Consider the following 21,213-nt stretch of genomic DNA (forward strand, 5'->3'; position numbering starts at 1 on the left):
CAGCACTCATTGAGGAACGAAGTGAGGGCAACGACCAGTCAAGATTTGGGAGGAGTTAGTTGGGGATGTGATCTGTACTGGGGGCGGTGATGGTGAGGAGCTTGTGTAGCGCCGCGTAGACGTCCACTTCCGCGATATCGGCTTTCAGTTGGGGGCCCAGAGTAGGACGCGAGAGGGAGAGAAGAGGTGCCAGGGGGCGGCAACTGGAGGTATTTGGCAGCCAGGTCGGCTATCAGTGACGGAGTGTCACCGGGATAGGCCCGGATCACGCGTTGTAATTGTTGTCGAGCTACCGACTTCGCAGAAGCGGGGTCGAGGATGTGGCCGAGGGGATGTCAGGATTGCTTGCAGCCCAACTGACCGGAAAGCCCCGAGCAAACCTGCCCCCACTGTTGGCGGGCGAGCACGGTGGTGTGATGCTCGATCTCGCGATCGAAGTATGTAATTCGGCGGCGCAGGTGACGGTTGTGACGTTGCTTATGCCAGCAGTTGGTAAAGCCCGTGCGAGCGGCTCACAAGTGGGCGAGGCGGGAGTCAATTGCCGAATGGTCCTCCGTGGTGGGGATCGAGGCGGTGACCCCGTCGAGATACGCCAGTAGCTGGGCAGTCCACGTCAAAAGGACCTCGATGTGGGGCGGCAGAGTGCAGCCGTCGTGCTCAGTACGCGTCCCAATCCGTATAGCGGGTCGTGTGCGGGCATGGCTTCCACGCGCTGGTGAGGACTTGAACATCGAGGACGTAGTGGTCGCTGCCCAGGAAATTATGCGTATTGAACCCGCGCGCCTCGTGCACGGAACTGCAGAAGCTGAGGTCCGGGGTGGTATCGCGGCGCACGCTGTTGCTGATGCGCGTGGGTTGTGTGGGGTCGGTGAGCAGGCAGAGGTGAAGGTCGTGTGCACGCTGCCGCAGCCTCGTGCTGGGGCCATCGGCCTTGGGGTAACCCCAGTCCGGATGCCTGGCATTTAAGTCACCTAGAACGAGGACGGGGGATTTGGCTGCTCTCGCTGAAGCGGCATGGAGCAGCGCCGGGAGCGACAAGTCTTTGGTGGCGCGTTGGGGGGCGTTAGAAGAGTTGATTCACAGCACGTTGGTAGCGGCTCAAGTAACTGTTACAATACATAAACTGTGTTCGTTGTGCTATGTACATTTATTACGCTGTAAAAGTACACACGGTATTACCAGCTGCCTTATGCAGCACAAAAGCACAGAACATGCATAGGCCGCTGGCGGTACTTATTTGCCCGTGTGTTATTTCCCGAGGGCATCAGATTCCTGGTAATTAGCACTTGTGCGATTCTTTAACCACTCGTGCAATGGCTGTGGTTTTTGTGGAACATCCATGCAAATCTGGGAAATGCAGACCTGAAAACGAGAGCGTAACATTAAGAGGACCTTTACACACCTCAACTGCACCAGTATTTTCACTTACTGCATGAAGTTGCTCAAATTTTAACAAGCCAATTTCGTTTCTTTTTGGATACAGAGTATACTCATATTTTGAAAAAACAAGTGAGATCTATGGACTTCCAGCACAGCGCTATCCGCCATCTACCGAGGGCATGGCTAAGCGAAAGTACTCGCTCGACAGCAATGCTTCAAGAGCCGCTCACACACAGTGACACATACTCAGTGTGGAAGCGAGAGTCAAAAAGCCTAATCAAAGAGAAGCACATACCCAGAATTGCAAACACAGTGACCCAGAGTGGCTTCAAAGCGCTTCATTGCAGAACGGTTCACACCCAATGGCACATATCAAGTGCATAACGTTGACGTCAGAGAGATTCATTGAAGAGCAGCACATAACCAAAATTACGTACCCAGTGAGCCTAATTGGTCCGACATTGGGTTTTGAACCCACTAGGATAGAGCACCTGGCACAGCAGCCCGGTGCTCTATTCATCTGACCATGGATTACCCAGGGACCCAAGTTGGCAGGAAAGAGGTTAGGCGGGGACACAGATACATAGAAACATATAGACATACCACTAACTAGGGCGTGCTCCAAATTAATACAAATAACATTAAGTGATCGTAATTATGGTCATAGGGACCAAGAAACGAGGGGGGGGGAGGGGGTATAGTGCCACCAGCAGACCAAAGGGGTGAAATGCACAGCTGGCCAGCATTTTCAGTATTTCCACAAGTCATGCAGTAAGGTGGGCAATCAAATGCTTTCATTGAAGCGGAACTAAAACCGGATTTAAGTATTGTTCTGTATAATTTATCTTTTGAATGATCTGTAATAGGCACGTGTTTTGATAGCTTAAGTGGCATGCGAGTAGCAGCTGCACACTATCGCTGCATTTACATGAACGGCACAGACGCGAATCACATCAGCTGTCAAACGTATGACATCTCGTGTAAACCGTGATAATTCGCTAAGGTTGCACATCACATCAAAAGCGCCAAGCAGGAGCTGCGAAGGTGCATCTCCACCGCGCATGTAAGCAGAAGCGTACCATATTAGGAATTTTGGGAGCGAATACGCCGGTGGGCGCACTGTGGGACATCAAAACAAACATGGCGGCTTGTAGAGGAGGTCGCACGCAATTTTTTCTGCTCTTTATTACATTAGGAAGGTTGAAACAGCGCCTTTTTTTATACTTAAGTAACCTCGAAAAAAAGTTACCGACTGCTCAAGGAACTGTGGAAAGAGGAGTTTTTGGCATAACGTTAAGAGACATTAGGAGAGTGGTGTGAATCGGAGGACAAATTGGTATAGCCTATGTTCTACTTGACATTCAGAGAAAAAATATGGAGCTGAGCAGCCGATGTATCGCGCTGGACATATAACCGGTGGACCATTAGAGTTTCAGTATAGGTGCCAAGGGAAGAGAGGCGCAGTCGAGGACGGCCGAATGTTAGGTGAGGTGACGAAATTAGGAAATTGACAGGCGCAAGAAGCTCGCGCAAGACAGAGATAACTGTAGATCGTTGGGAGAGGCCTCCGATCTCTAGTGGACACAAATTTGGCTGATGGTTATGATGATGATGATAAAATAGGGTCTAGGTACTTGGTTCGCGGCGTTAACTTAGCGAGGTCCACTTAGAGATTAAAGACGAGATAGCCGTGTTCAGCTACACCTGGAAATGGTAGCTATTGCGAAAATGGCGATAAATTTTAATCTGATGATTGAATATGGTACGCTTCCGCTAAATAAACCGCGATATATTGTCCAAGCGGACAAATGCAAGAGAACCTGACGTAAAGTAGCTAATCCCTTGTACGCACTCTCCGTGCATTTCACGACGTGACAGTAAAAGCAGGCTTATTGCAAGGGAGACTGCTAACTTTCGAATATCACACTAGGTCACGCTATTTGCTGAAACGGAAAATCTGCATTGATGTAAACCGTGGAATATAGGTGTACGTAATACAGTAAAGTATTACGATATACTTCTACCATATTCTAATAAAGGTAGCTTTTTGAGGTTGTTAAAGCGGTATCTTACCCTGTTCGACATAAATCAATTTCAAAATTAGAGCACTCAAATACATAGACGCAGTTGGTAAATTTCTTTTATATGTGGCGTTATAATGGCAGTCATTGTTTTTGGAAATAAAGAAGGTTGTAGTGTGCGCAGAAATCGTGCATCGCGCTTTTTTACAAAGTTGGTTGCACACAGGCTCACAAATCGTCCTTTTGGATAAAGTAACAATAATCTGTAGAAAATTATGCAGTCTGGGATTACCTGAGGTGATTCTGAAAAGATTGCGTCAAGACAATCATTCTACGTTAGTGTTTTGAAATGATGTTCAAGGACTTACCACCTATAACAAAGTTGTCTGCGTGCGCGATTGCTAATAAAGTATTTGCGAGAACAGACGCAAAAGTACTCGCACAATTAGACAATTTCGAGTGCCCATCGATGCGCCAGTACTATGAAGGTGATACGAGCATCGAAATTCCAAATTTCAAATTTTCAGAAAAACACTTTTGCCCGTTGGTTACTTTCAGCAAATTTTTCAACAAACGATACATCAGATGCATGAATAATTCCCGGGTTTCATCGCTACGGCTGATACTCTTGCAGAAATCAACGTCAGGATCACGAAAAGTTGAGGTATCAGGAGATAGCTCGTGTCCAACGAAAACATCTAGCAAAATACATCTCACGAAGCCAAATGGGGAGCTTTCACAGGCGCTTCCCTCTGCTGCATCTTCCTTGGATACTCGGTGGCGGAAACAGTGATTTTAATCCGCACGAGCTTATAGTCATTAAAATGGAGAAAGAGCGGCAGAAACGACGCAAACGACGGTGCGTCGATCAGACGACAGCTACTCAGTGCGTGAGCTCGCCTCAGCCAATGGGCACTGTCAAAACAGCCGGAACTCCAGGTTAAGATGACGGCGTCGCCGCCGCAATTTCATCGTTTTTTGCTGCACCCTTGGCGCTTACGAAAGTGTCCGCTGGAACTACTCCCCCATTCTAGAAGCGCTGCTGAAGGCTTGAGGTGCAAATGATGAAATCGCGGTTATGGCGGGCACCAAACTTGCGCTGCGCTCCCCGCCAGAGCAGTGAGTGAGTACGAGCTTTATTTAGTTACTAAGGAAAAAGAATTAAAGTGGGGCGGGAGGCCCAGCCAATCATTCCAGCGGCTCCACCCAGGTCGGGGCCGGTAGACAGAATCCTTTGGCGACGGCCTGGGCCCTCTGGACAGCCTTGAGCTGAGCGATGAGCTCTGTGCTTCTGAGCACTGTTGTATTCGTGGCCGCAGTGTGGGCAATCAGTAGGAAGGTCAGGGTTGATCCTGCTTAGCGTCGTTGGTGTGATATATGTTCTAGTCTGCAACTGTCTGAAAGTGACGGCCTGTGCTTTTTTGAGCTTTGGGTGAGGAGGAGGAAACATTCTTCGTGCTAACCTATGATTTGAAGTGATTTCGTGGTATGACACGAGCTGGTCTTTGTTGTGTAGGTTCCTCCTGGCTGGGTTGAAGTGAGAGGCGGACTGCAGACGCGGAATGTGAGTTCTCAAGCCAGTTGGTGCGCCCGCTCGTTCGGATTATAGTCAGTAAGTCCGGAAATGTTGCCCATTCGGGCCGGGAACCATGTGATGTGTGGGGACGTGAGGTTGTCTCCTCCCGTTTCTCGGAAGAAGATATTGTTCACAAGCTTAGCTGCTTTCCTTGAGACGAGGGCCGCCGAGAAGGTTCTAATGGCTATTCTTGAGTCCGAGTAAATGACGGAGGCTCCTTTGCAGCTCTGAAGGGCCACCGCGATGGTAATTTCTTCTGCTTCATGAGTGAAGTTGGCAACTACCGTGGCTGCGTTAACGAGCAAGCCATGGGCATCCACCACAGAGACCGCATAGGCGCCTCGATTCCAATATCTGGCCGCGTCAACAAAGAGGACTTGCGTTTCGTTACATTTCATGTTGTCATGGATCGCCTTGGCTCTCGCTTTTCTCCGCCCTTCGTTGTGGGTCCGGTGTATGTTTCTTGAGATTGGATCAACGATTATTGCCCTCTTGGCGTTTGTGCATAGTTGCGACTTATCTGGCGGCATGAAGAGGGGCTGTATGCCTGCTTCTAGTAAGATCCCGATGCCCGCCCTTGTGAGTAAGAGCCGATTAATTTGGGCGTTTCGCTGTGCCTCAAAGAGTTCGGGTGCCATGTTGCGTAGCCCCAATTGGAGGAGTCTTTCCGTGCTAGTGTTTCTAGGGAGGTTTAGGACCTTTTTCAATCCTGTTCTGATTAGTGTGTCGATTTTGTTCAGCTCCGTTTTCCAGTGAAGGAAGGTGGCGGCGTAGGTTACGTGGCTGTTGAGGAAGGCGTGAAATGCTTTCATAAGGTTGACCTCTTTCAGTCTGTCCCTTGTGCTGGTGACCCGTGATAGGCGATGCGTTTGCGGGCGGTTTGGGCGAGCGCAGATTCGCTCGCTGGATGTTGATGTTGGGCGCTGGGAGAGTAGTACTGGTGTGAAATGCAGCTCTAGGGCGAGAACTATTATGTGCCTTGCTGTCGTATATATATATATATATATATATATATATATATATATATATATACAGAAAGCAACAAAGAGCATTTATTGCAATTGAAAAAGAGAAAAAAAAAGATCACCGCTAGGCCGCTAGGATTCGATCCTCTCACCGACAGATCCCAAGCCCAGTACCTTACTATTATGGCACGGCGTTTTTTTTCTTCCGTTTTTCATGTGCTTTTTGACCCGGGCCCGGTCTGGGCTCAGAGTTTTGACGCGGCCCCGGGCCGGGCTCGGAGTTTTGACGCGGGCCCGGGCAGGGCTCGGACTTTCTGGTGGTGTGCATGTAACGTGCAGCGAGTTATACTCGCGCGTCTAGACTCAGAAAAACATGTTTTTTTCGGTCTCGGGCCTGGCTTGGGCCGGTTTCGAGCCGGGCTCAGGTCTAAGGTGAAGGGGTGTCTGGCCGGGCCGGGCGGGTAACGTGGATTATTTTCGGGCCCCGGGCCGGGCCCGGGTCTCGCCATAAAACTTTGGTCGGGCTCGGGTGGGCAGCCCAACATAAAAACGGCCCCGGGCCGTGCCCGGGTTGAAAAAATTGGCTCGCGCAGTGCTCTACTCTACAATATGTTCACTCTTCTAGCTCGCCCCAGCTGAAACCCTCTCCATTTCTACGTGCTCCTCGGGTCTTGTCAGCTAATTAGACAAGAAATACGTGTCAAACTAGGCACTGCTATTCGCTTTGAAATCAAATAAAAGTGACCCCCTATAAACGAAGAGATTGTTTCATAGGGTAGTTCGAATAACGCTGTGATTACCCCGCTCGATGCCTACGTCAGTGGTGGCGTAAATTTGACGTCAGAAGATTGAAAGAGAAACAAACTGGAATAGGTTTACGTTATAGAGCCCATGGTGTCGAAGCACGTAGAATTAAATTTTTTACTGGGACGCATTTTTGTAATTGAGATTTTGTTGTGATGTCAACGTACGTGTTTTTGCCAATTTGTACACAAGCCAAAAACAGTGCTATTCGCTCTAACTAGAAGTAGGCTTCGCCTATCCGTCTTACCTTTGGTGGGCCACCATAGACGCGACAGTCCATGTAGTCCGGTGCTTTAAGCATGTGGTGTACTTTTTGTCCAGTTGTACTAATTGTTATACAAACGAGAATGCACTTTTCAATGTTGTATTGATCGCTGTAAAACTATAAGGCAATAACAAATACACTTAGGAGGCTTGTGGGACTTCGCGAAGATACATTTGCGAAAGTGGCTACACGTTTTGGTTTCTTTAATGGCTATCTTGACAAGTCCGACCTACACACCAACATTAGCAGCGCACAACGTGTGCAGCTCACCTAATGTGTAATCGACATATTTTGCCGCTACGACTGCACAGCAAAGAAAATTGAAATGTTTACTGAGCAAATTGCTCAGTAAACCACAGGCATGGTGTGCCTGCATGAATATTTGGAACATATACTGTGTCCCGCAACTGTGGTCATTTTTCCATTGTTCTGGAGCTCCTCTGTTTACCACACCACAACCGGCCATCAGGCAACGCCTATAGGACATTTTCTCACAGGAACTCCTCAAAGAATGCGTATATCTGAAGCGAAATGCGTTAGACTTACACTGCGTAACAGCAAATCATTTTTATTTAAATGTGATCTTGGCTATAGCTACCTAACGCACAATGTAATTACTACGTGTCGTTTCTGCACGAAGTGTTTCTTTTTAACGTTTTTCTTTCGTGCGTTGGTGGGGCAGTTTTCTTTTGGGGGAGTGGGAGATATATGCGCGCGTATGTACATTTAGGAAGATTGCTCCGAATTCTGGAGTCTCGCTGACTAATACTGAAAATCGGCAGGTTTCAATTAGAAGCTACCTCGAGAGCTTCAACTAATGGAATGCGTTTTTCGCTTTGTTAGAATTATGTAGATTAACCCCCTTTTCCTAGCGTACTGGACGCAGCAATATTTGATGGTTGGTAATATGGTTGGGAATAGATTAAAAAAATTGTATAAGGTAAAACAGTCACAACGCTCATCTACGTGCAGCGTTCTGGTACATTTACTAGTAGCTTCCCGGTAAACATACCTGTTTTCCGCCATACAGACGGAAAACATGCCGAAGAACATGCACCCGGTGCATGACGTGCAAAGACGTAAACGACGGGCTGTAGCAATCCTCGAGGAGCACGGAAGACGAGAAGGCGTCCTGTTTGTCGATGCAGCCAGGTACCCGCGGCCCGCCGGTAACGTTGATGGCGACGAGGGACGACGACCACCATCACCACTACAACGAAATGTGCGAGACGAACCGGGGATGCCAACACCACCATCTCTACTACTACTACGACAAAAACGGCAGCAGCAACAGCAGCAACATCAACGACACGGCCGGCCGACGGCGGCGGAGCCCGCCTTCTCTATGGCGGTCGTAGATACGAAGGGAAGGATCCGAGCCACGGCATCAGCTAGGCTGCCGTCGGCCGAAGCAGCGGAGGAGATGGCCATAGCCCTCGCGGTACTCCACGGAGGTACGGAGGATAGCTTGATCATAAGCGACTCCAAATCAGCGATCCGGAACTACACCAAAGGTTGGGTGTCCGCGGATGTGGAGCGCATGCTCAACGCCAGAGCCGGAGACTTCGTGTCCGGCAGGATTACGATCAAGTCCCTCAAATGGTTCCCCGCGCACGTCGGGGAGCTTGGTACTAAAGAAGACAACAGCCGCAACAACAACAATACTAACGGCCGAAAACACACCGGCATCCCGCCCAACCACAACGAGCGTGCCCATCTCGTCGCGAGGCAACTTACCCGCCGCGACGCGATCACCCAGAGGGCAGCCGCCGTTGTTGTGCGGGACCCCACCGGAGGAATTATCAACACAACCCAAATCGCGGCGGTCGGAGCTGGGGGCCACGGGGACGCCGACTGTGATATCGAGGAGTTTCCGGCCTCGTACCGAGAGGTTCTTGCACACTATAGGCAAGAACGTATGACATATCCACAACCCCACGGGCGGCTGGACAGGTCCCAGGCAGTCGACCTGAGGCGGTTGCAGACGGGCACTTTCACCAACCCCTATCACCTGCACCACCTGTGGCCCGCGCTGCACCCATCGCCCGGCTGCCCGTGGTGCGAGCACGAACGGGCTGATAAGGCCCATATACTTTGGGAATGTCAACGCCCTGAAGAAGAAGGAACAAGAGGAAGGGGGAAGATAACAGCAGGACCTTCTGAAGCGGGGCGCCTCGCTGAGAGATGGCAAGCCGCCCTCCTCAGCGAGGCACCCGAGGACCAGGAGTGGTCCGTCCAGCGGGCCAGGGCCATTGCCGAGGATATCGAAAGATTTTTCTCCGGCGATGGACCCCTGGCAGCCTAGCCCCGGGCACCAACAGCCTTAACCGCTGGACAAATAAAGTTTATTCCTATCCTATCCTATCCCGGTAAACGGTAAATAGTATCAATTTTCATTCGTAATACTTCTGGTGTCAATTCATTTCGCAGCTGTTAACTTTATATATATATATATATATATATATATATACGGATTCCCTGTTAATAATAGACTTTTAGTATGAGGGGACGATAAACTTTGCGCATCTTACCGGTTGATATTCCACATCAAAAGCACTGCTGTAGAGGTAGCTGCAATACCTTACTCCATACACGATGGGCTTTCGTAGGATTGCTTCGGTGAGTGGTGGCCACAGTCGCGCCCCTTTCTTCAAAATACATCGACCACGTTCACTTCTGAAAAAAAAAGGGTTTCTTTGCTCACTATAAAATCAAAAGCCTAAACAGTATGCGGACTCGTTGCCCGGTTAGTTTATCTTTTCCTAATTACATACTGTAGCCGTCGTCATCAGGCTGCCGTTTTATCATGGTCATCACTTCACTTACGTCATCGCATTGTCGTCATGCCGTCGTCTTCCTACGACCTTTGGCATTTCACCAGCGTCAATTGCGTTGTAGTGCGCGTTAAAGGAGCCCAGGTGGCCGAAATTAAACCAGAGCCCTCCACCACGGCGTGCCTCATATACAGAACTGGTTTTGGCACGTAAAACACCAGACAGAAGAAGAATCTTTCTTCGTCACTGTACTGTCCTGATAGGATGGCAATTCAATCGTGATTATGCCCCCTTGTCACGTCGTCATCGACAGACAGTCGCCATCATGCCTGCATTGTCGAACATGCCAATCATCGTCCCTGCAGCTTCGTCAACCGACTCTATTCATGTTCTCGCCGTCATACCATCGTCGTCATGCAGGTTTCATGATGCAGTCATTATCACGCCATTTTCATCCCTTTGTCGTCATGCCGTTGCTATGCCATCATTATCACTGTATTGTCGTCACACAGTCGTCGTCGTGTATTCATTGTCATACCGGCGTCGGGACCCCATCGCCGTTGTTTAATGGTCATCATTGGAACTTCGACATCTGACTCTCCTTATACCGTCATCGTAATTCAATTGCCATCCTGTCATCGTCTTCATCTTGACGTTTAACCGTCGGCATTAGTTGACTATTGTCATCCTGTTGTCTTCAGGCCACTGTCATTATACTACTTTCGTCGATCATGCGACATCATTTCTTGTTCGTAATTATATCGTAATCATGCTATCCTCATTCATGCGTGATAATTTCACCGTTGCCATGTCCTCGTTCTCATTTCTTAGTAGTCACATAGACGATATCATGCATCCTTCGCCATACCATTGTCGTCATGCCGTCTTGATTGTGCCATATTCGCCATTCCTGCTCCTTTTCCGTTTTGTCATATGTACGGCCGCTGGATAAAAAAACCGCATATCCACGGGGTGAATGATGATGAGTGGGCGAAGCTCCGGAGGGAATCATCGGTAAACCGTGAATCTTCCGTGTAATTCGCCCAGTCTCGCCGCACTAAATCGAACGATTGACTTCCACCAATGACATGCGCCATATGTGACGTCATTCCTATTTTATAACAGCGCCCTTCATTATAATTGCACCATCTCCCGCTTAAGGGGACGCTAGCACAAACGCGTTAGAAACGTGCAGTACTCTCTAGTAAGGGGGAGAGGCCACAGCGTCTTACGCAGCCGTTTACACATGCCGGAACGTGCACCGCGTTTGCCGACGCCATCACATGACTGCTGAGAGAGTATAACCCCCGTATTCATAAACGCTCCTCGACATGAACTTGACTTGCCACCGCCTTCAACGCGTTTCGAACGCGCTGCCCAAGGCGGTGGCAAGTCAAGTTCAAGTCGAGGAGCGTTTGTGAATACGGGGGTGAGGCGGAGAGGCCACAGCGTCTTACACCAGCTTCTTACACGGGCCGTAACGCGCTAGCACAAACGCGTAGTCTTTCGTTAATGTTGGGTATTTGTTGTCATCGTGGTGCGTGTGTCCATGTGCGCTTCGTGGCGTAGTGGTTAGCGCCGCGCGTTCGGAAGCGAAGGGTCCCTGGTTCGATTCCGCGCTACGGGCACAACTTTCGGATTTTTTTTTTCATAAAAGTAGACGTGGCTACCTACTACGACGACGACGACTACTACTACTACTACATACTACAGAGGAGGGACAGGCCCCACACTGTAAGGAGCTTCGCCCCTTAAAAAGTGGTCGCAGTTTAACCCGAAAGGCGAAGCATCAATTGCGATAGCAAATTAGTAGAGAGCTATACAGAGTAAGGATAGTAGTTTTATCAGCTGTATAAACTTGGACATGCAGCAGCACCAGCAACGCGCAGAACTGTTGTCGACGCCGCCGGCGTTTTATCCGCGTTCGCATCGAACGCGCATGGCGTTGGTGACTGTTGCCGGTGCCTCTGGGGGTGGGCGACTCGGAGGTTTTCGACGAAATCAGAATGGGACACTCGTCGAGCAGCGGCAGAAATCTTACCTACCTTCTCGCCTCGCAACGTTTTAGATGCGAAGCATCTTATGCTCGGGGCTATGTCACTCCCTCCCTCCCTACCTCCCTCCATCCATCCAACCGCCGCGCGTCCACACCCCTACTGCGCATGCGCCTCCTCTTCCCTTTCCTCTCCTCTCCTTTCGGCATTCCTCCTCTCCACTCCGACGATCCTCTCCTCTACGGATTGCGCAACGAATGGCAACACCTGCGGCTCCGCGCGCGATAATGCGAAGCAGCTTAGGTTATGTTAGAGACGCGACGGTAGGCGCCCCAGAGGCACCGGCAACAGTCACTAACGCCGCGCGTGCTCGGAGCGAACGCGGGCAAAACGCCGACGGCGTCGACAACAGTTCTGCGCATTGCTGGTGCTGCTGCATGTCCGAGTTTATACAGGTGATAAAACTACCTTGAGTCGACCGCTTCGCATACTACTCAGGGTTCCCCTACGGGAAGATGGTGTAATTTTTTTTAATATAAATACGCATTTGGTGCCACAGCTAAACGTCACCTCCCCTCCCTCCCTCTCGTCCCCCCACTACAGTGTATCCCCATGGCATTTCGCGCCACGGAAGAAGTCGCGTTTGCTCTCTATATATGGTGATTGTAACAGAGGAAAGAGACGCAGCCCTTCAGGGAGCACGGCGCAGAACGCGCGTTTGCTCTCCGACGTGCGTTCGCTCCCCGTGAAAGCGCGTGTCCCTCGCGACCTTTCACTCGCATATACAGCGTCCGGAGCGCGGCGACGATTTTACCGCCGTTGACGTCATACGGAACCTCACGGCAACGGCGATGACGACGCCGACGGCAGAAATCCGCTTTGGCGTGTCCATAATTGCTATCGCAATAAAAGGTGTGGCCCGTTGCGTGGCGCCGAAACGGCGTCTCGGATGCAGTTCTCCTCGCGCCCGCTCTGGCGCCACTGCTCGGGTGCAGCCGTTCACGGAGAAGAATTCCCACAGCCGCGCTTGCACGCACGCCAGTGACTCTCATCAGGCCGTAAATAACGCGTTTTATAGTTGCACATTGCAGGTTGAATATTGAAATCGTTATTAGAAGTGCCGATTACCCCACATATGTGAAAACTCTGCGCTAGGAGTGCCAATTTTTTGTTGAGTGACCCTCAATGCTCTCCATGAAGGCTGCTCGTTCGACTCTCCTGAAATGAAAAGAAGTGCTCTATTACGACTAATCGGGAATGGATTTACGTGTTTCTTCAAGACGACTTCATGACGATGGATCGCGTTTATTTACAAGATGATGAATGCGAAGGTATCGCTCAGCGAGAACAGTCCACGGTGCCGCAGCCGATCCAGCCCAGCTTCGTTCTTCTCTTCAACCGAACTCCCCTAGCACGTTTCAATATTTTCTCTGCGTTGGCAGTGGCACAGCCGCTAGGTAGGTAGGTAGTAATATTTAATGAGGTCCGGAAGAATCGTCACCCCGTTTTTATAGGGTCCAGACTGCGGGCCGCTCCCACGTTGGGACGGGAAGGCCAAGCCTCACCGCCGCATCGTGGGCCTTGTGGACAGCCCAGAGTTGATCAATCTATTCGTCGCGTCGCCGCCAGTGGGCGAGCGCGTCTCGGCTGAGTTTTTTCCGCTGTTTTTCCTGGGCTCGAAAAAAAAATTTTCCTGGGCTGCGCGTCTTTTTTTTTTTTTTTTTTGCATGTACGGAGGATAACCGGGAAACACAGTCGGGACCGCACTCGAAAGCAGAAGCCTAATCTTCGTGTTCTTTTTATAGTCATTCTCAGCAAAATGTAATTAACATACCAGTGACCTGTCGCTTGGCTCCCAATTGCTTCCTTTCCCTGACGGCCCTTGGTGAGAAATATTCTTCAGCCACGCTCCCCGACGCTGTAGATCACAGGGGAATTCGTGGTACTTCACAGCTTTAGCGTCTCTTCTCGCATTCGAGTTGCACAGCGGCACACAACAGCTTCGCGGCATCAAACCGCTAGAAAAAACCATCTGCTACACATGCGCACACCAAAGAACCGTACTCAAGCACAAGAAACGTGAGGCAAGCCGCTCACACACACGATCACACACACAAAAAAAAAGCACACGAGAATGCGCACGAAAAAGCACACCAACACTCATAAACCCTGCGGCAACCACATTGTAGCACGAACAAGCGTCTGCCTTGCGTACCGTAGCAGTGGCGTCCTCATCAAAAACAGCTGCCGCAACTGTCAACTCAGCCGAGACGCGCTCGCCCATTGACGGCGACGCGACGCAGCAGGCCGCACCTTTTTTTTATCGAGCGGCCGTGGTCGTACTGTCGTGTCACACTGCTTATCGGTGTCGTAGCCTTGGAGTCCCGCTAATTTTGATTTTAATTTTAAGGCTCAACTAGCCTCGAACTACGCAGCACATGAGGTCAGACCACACTAAGCTTGTCAGCGCACGCTGCCTCGTAGCTACTCCAGTCTATATGGCTTCGCAGACGTCGCTTCATATTGATCTATTTACAGCACTTCCAATTGCCTAATTCCGATGTGGCTACGCTGCATCGGTCAATGTGGAGCAGGACAAAGCTGGTCCCAACCATGTAGCACGGCCAGACACGAGCGTGAGCGCGTGCTCCAGCCCTGTCGTATATATATATATATATATATATATATATATATATATATATATATATGTGTACACGTTGAGCAGCCCCGTATGCTACGGCGCTTGGACACTGCGGCCGCCGCGTTGTACCGCGAAGAGCCCGCTCTTTTTAGCTCGCTGAGCTGACCACGGTTCACTGAGGGCAACCGCGTGCGCTGCGGGTGACGTAAGCTCGATGCGCTTGGCGAGCTGGCCCGAGCGGCAACATTAGACTGAAACACTGAACCGGTTGTCTGCTTTCCCAGTTGCACACCTTCGAGGTGAGTCTCAAACATGGTCGAAGCTCGTTACGTTAGGAATTCTTTCGACGCGAGTCCGTAGTGCGGCATTCATCCCGGTCGACGTACTTGCACGAGCGAACATTAAAAACGAGGTTTCATTCGATTCTCGCAAATTCTGGGATTACCATGGATATAAGAGAAAATAAATGCGCTATTTGCCTGTCAATGAGAGAAAGCACAGTCACACGTATACATATCAAGTACGTGGGAGCACAGAAAAGGGATGTGACACCATGAAGTCGACCGTTTTTCAGGGAAACCTTGTGAGTGTAACACGTCGCACGCTACAAAATGGGAAGTAAGGGCGTCTACAGGAATATCTAAAGGGAAATTTGAACTGGTTTCCACGCTGATGTTCAGTTAGCGGAGCGATGAGAGCACACACTGCTCTGCCGTAGCCTTCGCAGTACAAGGAACCGAAGAAGGAGTGGGAGACAGCGAAGGTGATTGCTAATAACTCCGCTTCTGCTAAAGTCATATTTCTAAAATATTTCTAAGATAGTCTACTTTTAACTTGAAATACATTGCTAGACTTCGAAAAAAAGTGTTCAAGGGCCCCTTTATGAAAGCCATGTGTATACTGTTCGTGTGTAGATACGTATTGTTAGATACTTCGCTGCCAATCCTTGCGCCTTTTTTCTGTATATCTTTTTTCGTTAATACCGCGAATTTTTGCAAAATCTTAGCAGCATGGTACGATAAGACCAAGCAGCATAATAATAATAAGACCAAAAATTTATTTTTTCTGGACAAATTATATCAGAAGAAAACACAAACAACTCACGCAAGAAAAGCCAGAACTTGATCGCGGGTGCAATTAGACAAATGGAGGTAGGAGTCTTGCTTTGGCTTCACGTATTTTGCCATAATATATTCTCGATTGTCCGGGCATGCTAGAGCCCCTGGGCTATCCTTGAGGTACTCGTGTGCTGCTGTCCCGTCATGTACTGATCCGACGCTGAAAAACATGCAAGTCAGGCGTGAATAGGTAAGGCACATTGTCGCTGTGAAGTGGTAGACATGTACACGACATTCCTATTATTCAAATTGGGGATACACAATTTCATATGGTCGAATGTTTATTTACTTTCAAAAGTTGGACATTTTTTTTTAATTCTGCGGTTTTACGTGCCAAAACCACGATCTGATTATGAGGCACGCTGTAGTGGGGGACTCGGGAAATTTGGAACACCTGGGGTTCTTTAACGTGCGCCTAAATCTAAGTACACGGGTGTTTTCGCATTTCGCCCCCATCGAAATGCAGCCGCCGTGGCCGGGATTCAATCCCGCGACCTCGTGCTCAGCAGCCTAACACCATAGCCACTGAGCAACCACGGCGGGTCTGAAAAGTTGGAGATAACGAAATTGATTGGCCGAGATGGTATTATGTACATAGTGCTAGTCATGGTTCAAAATTTTTTTGTAGCAACAGAGATGTGGTTTATCCGCAATACGCCAGTTGTACTGAATAAATATCACGCTTCCGCTCAGTAAGTATGAGTAGTTTATTACGGACGGCTAGTGTTTATGTATCCAGCGCAAAACTTGTATCTGTTGAATGACAGCATGGAATTCTTGGCCAATTTAGCCGTGTTTACATGGTATTAAAATGATGCGACGATATGCAGTATTATACACAGCTGGCTGAAGTGAAATTCCTTTGTGGCGTTGTCGTTATAATCACTATGCGCGGTATATTGCTTTCTTGAATTTTTTACCTCGAGGAGCTACAGGACTTACAGTACGTTCAGTTGTGAACAGCGGTATGGCTGTCAAGCACCGCAAGGACATGCTTTTGCACAAAACTGGTTGCAGGCAACTATATATTGCATTTCTTAGAAGTGTGACATCATCGTCATCAAATTTCTCGTACCAAAATTTCTTATTTGATTCGATTCTGAGATTTTCATGGTCGAGCATCACCAATGTAGTATTATCTGTTTCAGGCCAATGAAATAATTATTGATAAACAAATATTATGTATACGAAATTGTGAACATTTCACCAATTTAAAAAGAAGCGCCAGCTTTCGCTGCTTCCGGAGCAGGGAACTAGGTAATTGAGAGGTATTTTATCGGACAAATGCAAAAAAAAAAAGAGATCTCAACTGGCTATTGTTATGGTCGCGATTTCGTCATTTGAAAGGTGGCACCGTATTAGTTCAATTTGTCTAAAATGTGTGAAAGTTCATTATTGAGATGGTAACTTTCAAAGTACCTCAAATATTTTTTTCCGACACAGCCATTTTGCCGCTTGTTACACAGTATGGCTGCTTTGGTAACACATATTTGATTACCTGACCTATTCAAACAAAATCATTTGCCTTTCCGTACTTTTAAAGTATCGCAGCGCCCTATAGTTTCAATGCCGCAATTTCAATAATGCTTTGTTATACTCGAATCTTGCCGCGAAGTCACTTCTCGGGGTTGCCTCTCTGCTGGAATAGGGTGCATTATTGACATCCGTGAGCGTCTCATCACTTTCTCCGCCTACCGAATCACGGTGGTCACACACCTCGCGTTTCGGCTGACAGTGTCGCGCTTCTTCCACGAGCCACTGTTCTTGCCGTAGTGATGGGTACTTGGTTGCGCAATGGTGAAGCAGCCACAAAAAGTAACTTACGACACTGATTGAAAGTGTTTGTGCGGCTAGCAGTTTAATACACCTTTGCCATGACCATCACAGTCGCTTGCTACCAACTTTAATAAGGAGCATCGTCTCCTTTTCCGCGGTGCTTTGATAGCGTCGCTGAACAATTTGCTTCTGAAGTATTGCGGATGGCTGACATGCGACTGGGCCACATCGAAATTATTTCAGAGCTCTCGAAATACAACCCGAAACTACTACGCAAGCTCTTCTTTGAATCCAGGGCAAATTTTAGAAGTTATCCTACGGTATGTCGGACTGCATTCACAAGACAGAGGATCATTACGTACGATGACGCTCACCCGATATGCCAGAAGCCCTGTCACGTATCTGTAAAAGAACGGCAATCGATCCATACGCAGACACAATAGATGTTCGACAACGGGATTGCTGAACATTCCAACACATCATGGTCATGTCCAGTCGCTCTAGCCAAATAGAAAGACAGAACACTGCGCTTCTGCGTCGACCAGCGCAAGCTCAAGGCATAATTCAAAGAGACTTGTACCTGCAGGCGCGTATCAACGATTGTTTTGATAGACTACAGCATGCCCGGCAGTTTTCGTCACTCCATTTGAAACGCGACTACTGGGCGATCGAGGTAAACGGGAAAGATTGCGACGAAAACTGCCATTGTGGCTCCTGATTCCCTTTATGAGTCCAGTCCGTCTTTTCAGATTGTGCACAGCCAAGGAAGTTATGCGAATAATGGATACTGAAGTTGTAGAGCTGTCTCGAGATTTTGGTGACACATTATTCTTTTCTGAAACATCTCATCAATATATCAATCTTCTTAGACTGGTGCTAGAAGCAATCCGATCGGCTAATCTCACACTTAAACCACGAAAGTGCCTCCTTGATTATCAAGAGCGGAAGCTCCTCTGACATGTTGTAAGCGCCAGAAAGGGTCCCACCACACCATGTCCAGGCGACAGCGAAAGAGTAATGGCATACACCAGCCGCTCACTGTGCCAGGCAGCGGCGCACGACTCTACCACATAAAAACAGCGTCTCCTGGTCGTGTGGGCGATCACACTGTCTGAGTATATCTCTACGGCCACGACTTCAATGTAGCAGTATACTGCCTGACCGCCATGCTACTATATTACTTGAAAAACATACGCGATCCTTCAGGATGCCGGACTGAGTAGAGCTGGCGGCTACAAAAATTTTAGAACGCTTAAGCTTCGCCTTTAAGAGTGGAACGGGATAGTGTTAACGGTCCCCGTTGGAGCCCCGTTATCGGGCCCCGTCGTAAGCTCGCTTTCCTACTGCAACACAGAACGTGGGAAAGCCAGCTTACAAAGACCAAGCTTACACCGATCGCCTTAAAGTCGGCTTCACTTTGAAACAGAAATGCATTGCTGGGGAGACGTTTTTCCAGGGACAATATAGGTCATGTTATATTAAAATGTGAAGGCCTTAGCTCCTTTTTTATTACTTTAATAATTGTTTTCTGGTAGAAATGCTGGTGGAAGTTGTGGTAGAAATGCTGGAAAAGGGGTTTGTGTTTGGGTTCCCCGTAACAGAATTATGTTTTCTCCTACATGCAAATTACAATCCGACGCCGCCATGTCCGTAGGTTGTGGTTAAGTCGTACTTTACTGTTTTTCTGAAGAAATTTAATTTTTGTTCACCGAAACCTTGCACCTTGTGGAGGGCCTGTGCGGTTGGAGTGGTTCGGGATTATTTTCTCCATCCACAGACGCCGATATGGCACGCGAACGCCGGATTTTCCGCGACACGGGGCGCTTAACGCTATCACGTTAATAATTTGATGTCAGTATTCATTTTAAATCTGTCCGCAAGCACGACTGGCTGCTGTCAAACCTCCTAGACATGTAGAAGAGAACGACGACATCTTTAGGGGCGATATTATTGCAATGGAGTCAGACGGCATCGCGTTGACGCTTAGATTTCACATCGCATTGACTGCAGTATACTCAATAGTATGCCATAACATTGACTACCGAATAGAGTACAGATAGTACGTCAAAGGCTGCCGGGAATCTCAGCGGAGAAAGTCGCCGTCCCTGAAGTCAGCCGTGTTACTCGAACCCATTGAACCACCTCAAGCCATTTCACCACGTTGGCATGGACATCATCGGGTCGTTTACAAATAGCCTGCGATTCAAGTTGGTGAAAAATAGATTAACGAAGAGCGCCACAAACCCCATCACCCGATTTGGCGTCAATAGGTTCATTAAAGAACACAAACACACCGCGGCCCAATTAAGTTTGTGTCGACGAGGGTTCTCGAAGAGCGGCCCATAGCCAATGAATCAAGTTTTGATATCAAAGCGATTAATTGAAGAGCACGGCACACACAGATGAACTAATTAGTGACCCAATTTTGTGCGGTGGTTGGTTATGAAACCGGTTGTCCCTGCACAGCAACCATGTGCCCTGTCCTTTTGAACACGCACCTTGTGACCTTGTTACCGAATTAGTCGGGAATAAGCTTAGGCGCTCACCTAATTGATACATACCGCAAACACGGTGAAGTTCTCCAACAATGCTAAAAGCTAGAAAACGGAAAGTGCATGCGTTCCAGGTGGGTGAAGAATGCTTCCGCTTCTTTATAGATACGATGATATTAGAAACCTTTGAAAGATACACCTATAATGCTTTATCTTTTTCATAATAACATGTAAGGCATTTCGACAGTCTATGTGGAAGTACCCATACCCTTTATTCATGCTTAATGACACATAGAACATAGTAAATATTTTATTCAATGTTTCCTATAACTCGCAATGTTGCATACTTACAGGTGAAGTAGTTCGTGGGTAATTAGCGCTACACTCTCCACTACGTCTCCACCGACATATATTAGGGCTCCACCAAGGCTGCTACAGGCGGTGCCAGTATACGCCAATCCTTGAAGGAAAAGTATAGAATAGAGCGTATCAGCTATGACTGAGTATAATCTCACACAAATAATAACTGTGTTGGCGAAAGAACATGGAAACAAAAATAATGCATGAAAGCATTCGTTTCAACAACAGTTCAACTGTTGCAGGCCCAACTTGAGAGTCTCGGGGCGCGATCGATGATGTATGAAACACGTTCTGTTCAGTTGATGCAACGCCACAAAGTGTAAGTATGCAAAATTTGTGAGAACGGGGGGGGGGGAGGGAAAGAGCCAGCCAATCGGCAAGTGATCAACCATTCCGTAGCCGCAGCCGCCGTCTGGATCAAATCCTATCCACCAGACGTGCCACGAGAAGCCGGTCTCGTAGCGAGCGGACCTTCCTCGAGCATCTGGTCTTCTCCAGTTGTTCTAGTGCAGAAGAAAGACGGTTGCCCTGTGCGGAGCACAGGGCAACCGTCTCGTCAACCGTCAACGTATCTCGTTGCCCTGTGCGGAGCAATAATGACTCAGCATCGCCTAATTATACTCATGTACAGCCCGAGCCCACTATAGCACGCGTGTCCATCTCATCGCTCGGCTGGCTGAAACCCAATCACCAATGTGTCCATGCTTCCCACCAACGTGCCGACCCATACTGCCGAACTAGTTCTGCTTCACCTCCAAACGCCCGACTCCGTCGACAACTTAAACAATTCAAACTTCACGATGAGGCTTCGCATCGCTATATTTATCACGTCGATGGCAACAAAAGGCTACCCATCATTCCACGTTCTCTGCAACGCGAGGGGCTTGAAGCCTTTCATTATGATCCGACGGCAGGCCATCTCGGATACCGCAAGACATACGTCAGAATACGAAGTCGGTGCTCTCGGCCTGGCCTCTCTTCTGCCGTAGACAGGTGCGTCGCATCATGCGTTCTTTGTCAACGCCGCAAATGACCTACGACTCCTCC

General features: G+C 48.7%; 1 long non-coding RNA gene across 1 annotated transcript; it reads right to left on the reverse strand.

Moving 5' to 3' along the window:
* Nucleotides 1-1,249: 1,249 nt before the first annotated feature.
* LOC125940102 (uncharacterized) lies at nt 1,250-20,269 on the reverse strand. Its single transcript, XR_007463343.1, has 4 exons — nt 20,158-20,269; nt 15,525-15,698; nt 9,543-9,687; nt 1,250-1,362 (listed from the first exon to the last, which is right to left on the reverse strand). It is a non-coding gene; the product is annotated as an uncharacterized LOC125940102 (long non-coding RNA).
* Between the last annotated feature and the right edge of the window lie 944 nt (nt 20,270-21,213).

This window comes from Dermacentor silvarum, chromosome 9 (genome assembly GCF_013339745.2).
Source record: "Dermacentor silvarum isolate Dsil-2018 chromosome 9, BIME_Dsil_1.4, whole genome shotgun sequence".
In the NCBI taxonomy this organism is placed as follows: domain Eukaryota; kingdom Metazoa; phylum Arthropoda; class Arachnida; order Ixodida; family Ixodidae; genus Dermacentor; species Dermacentor silvarum.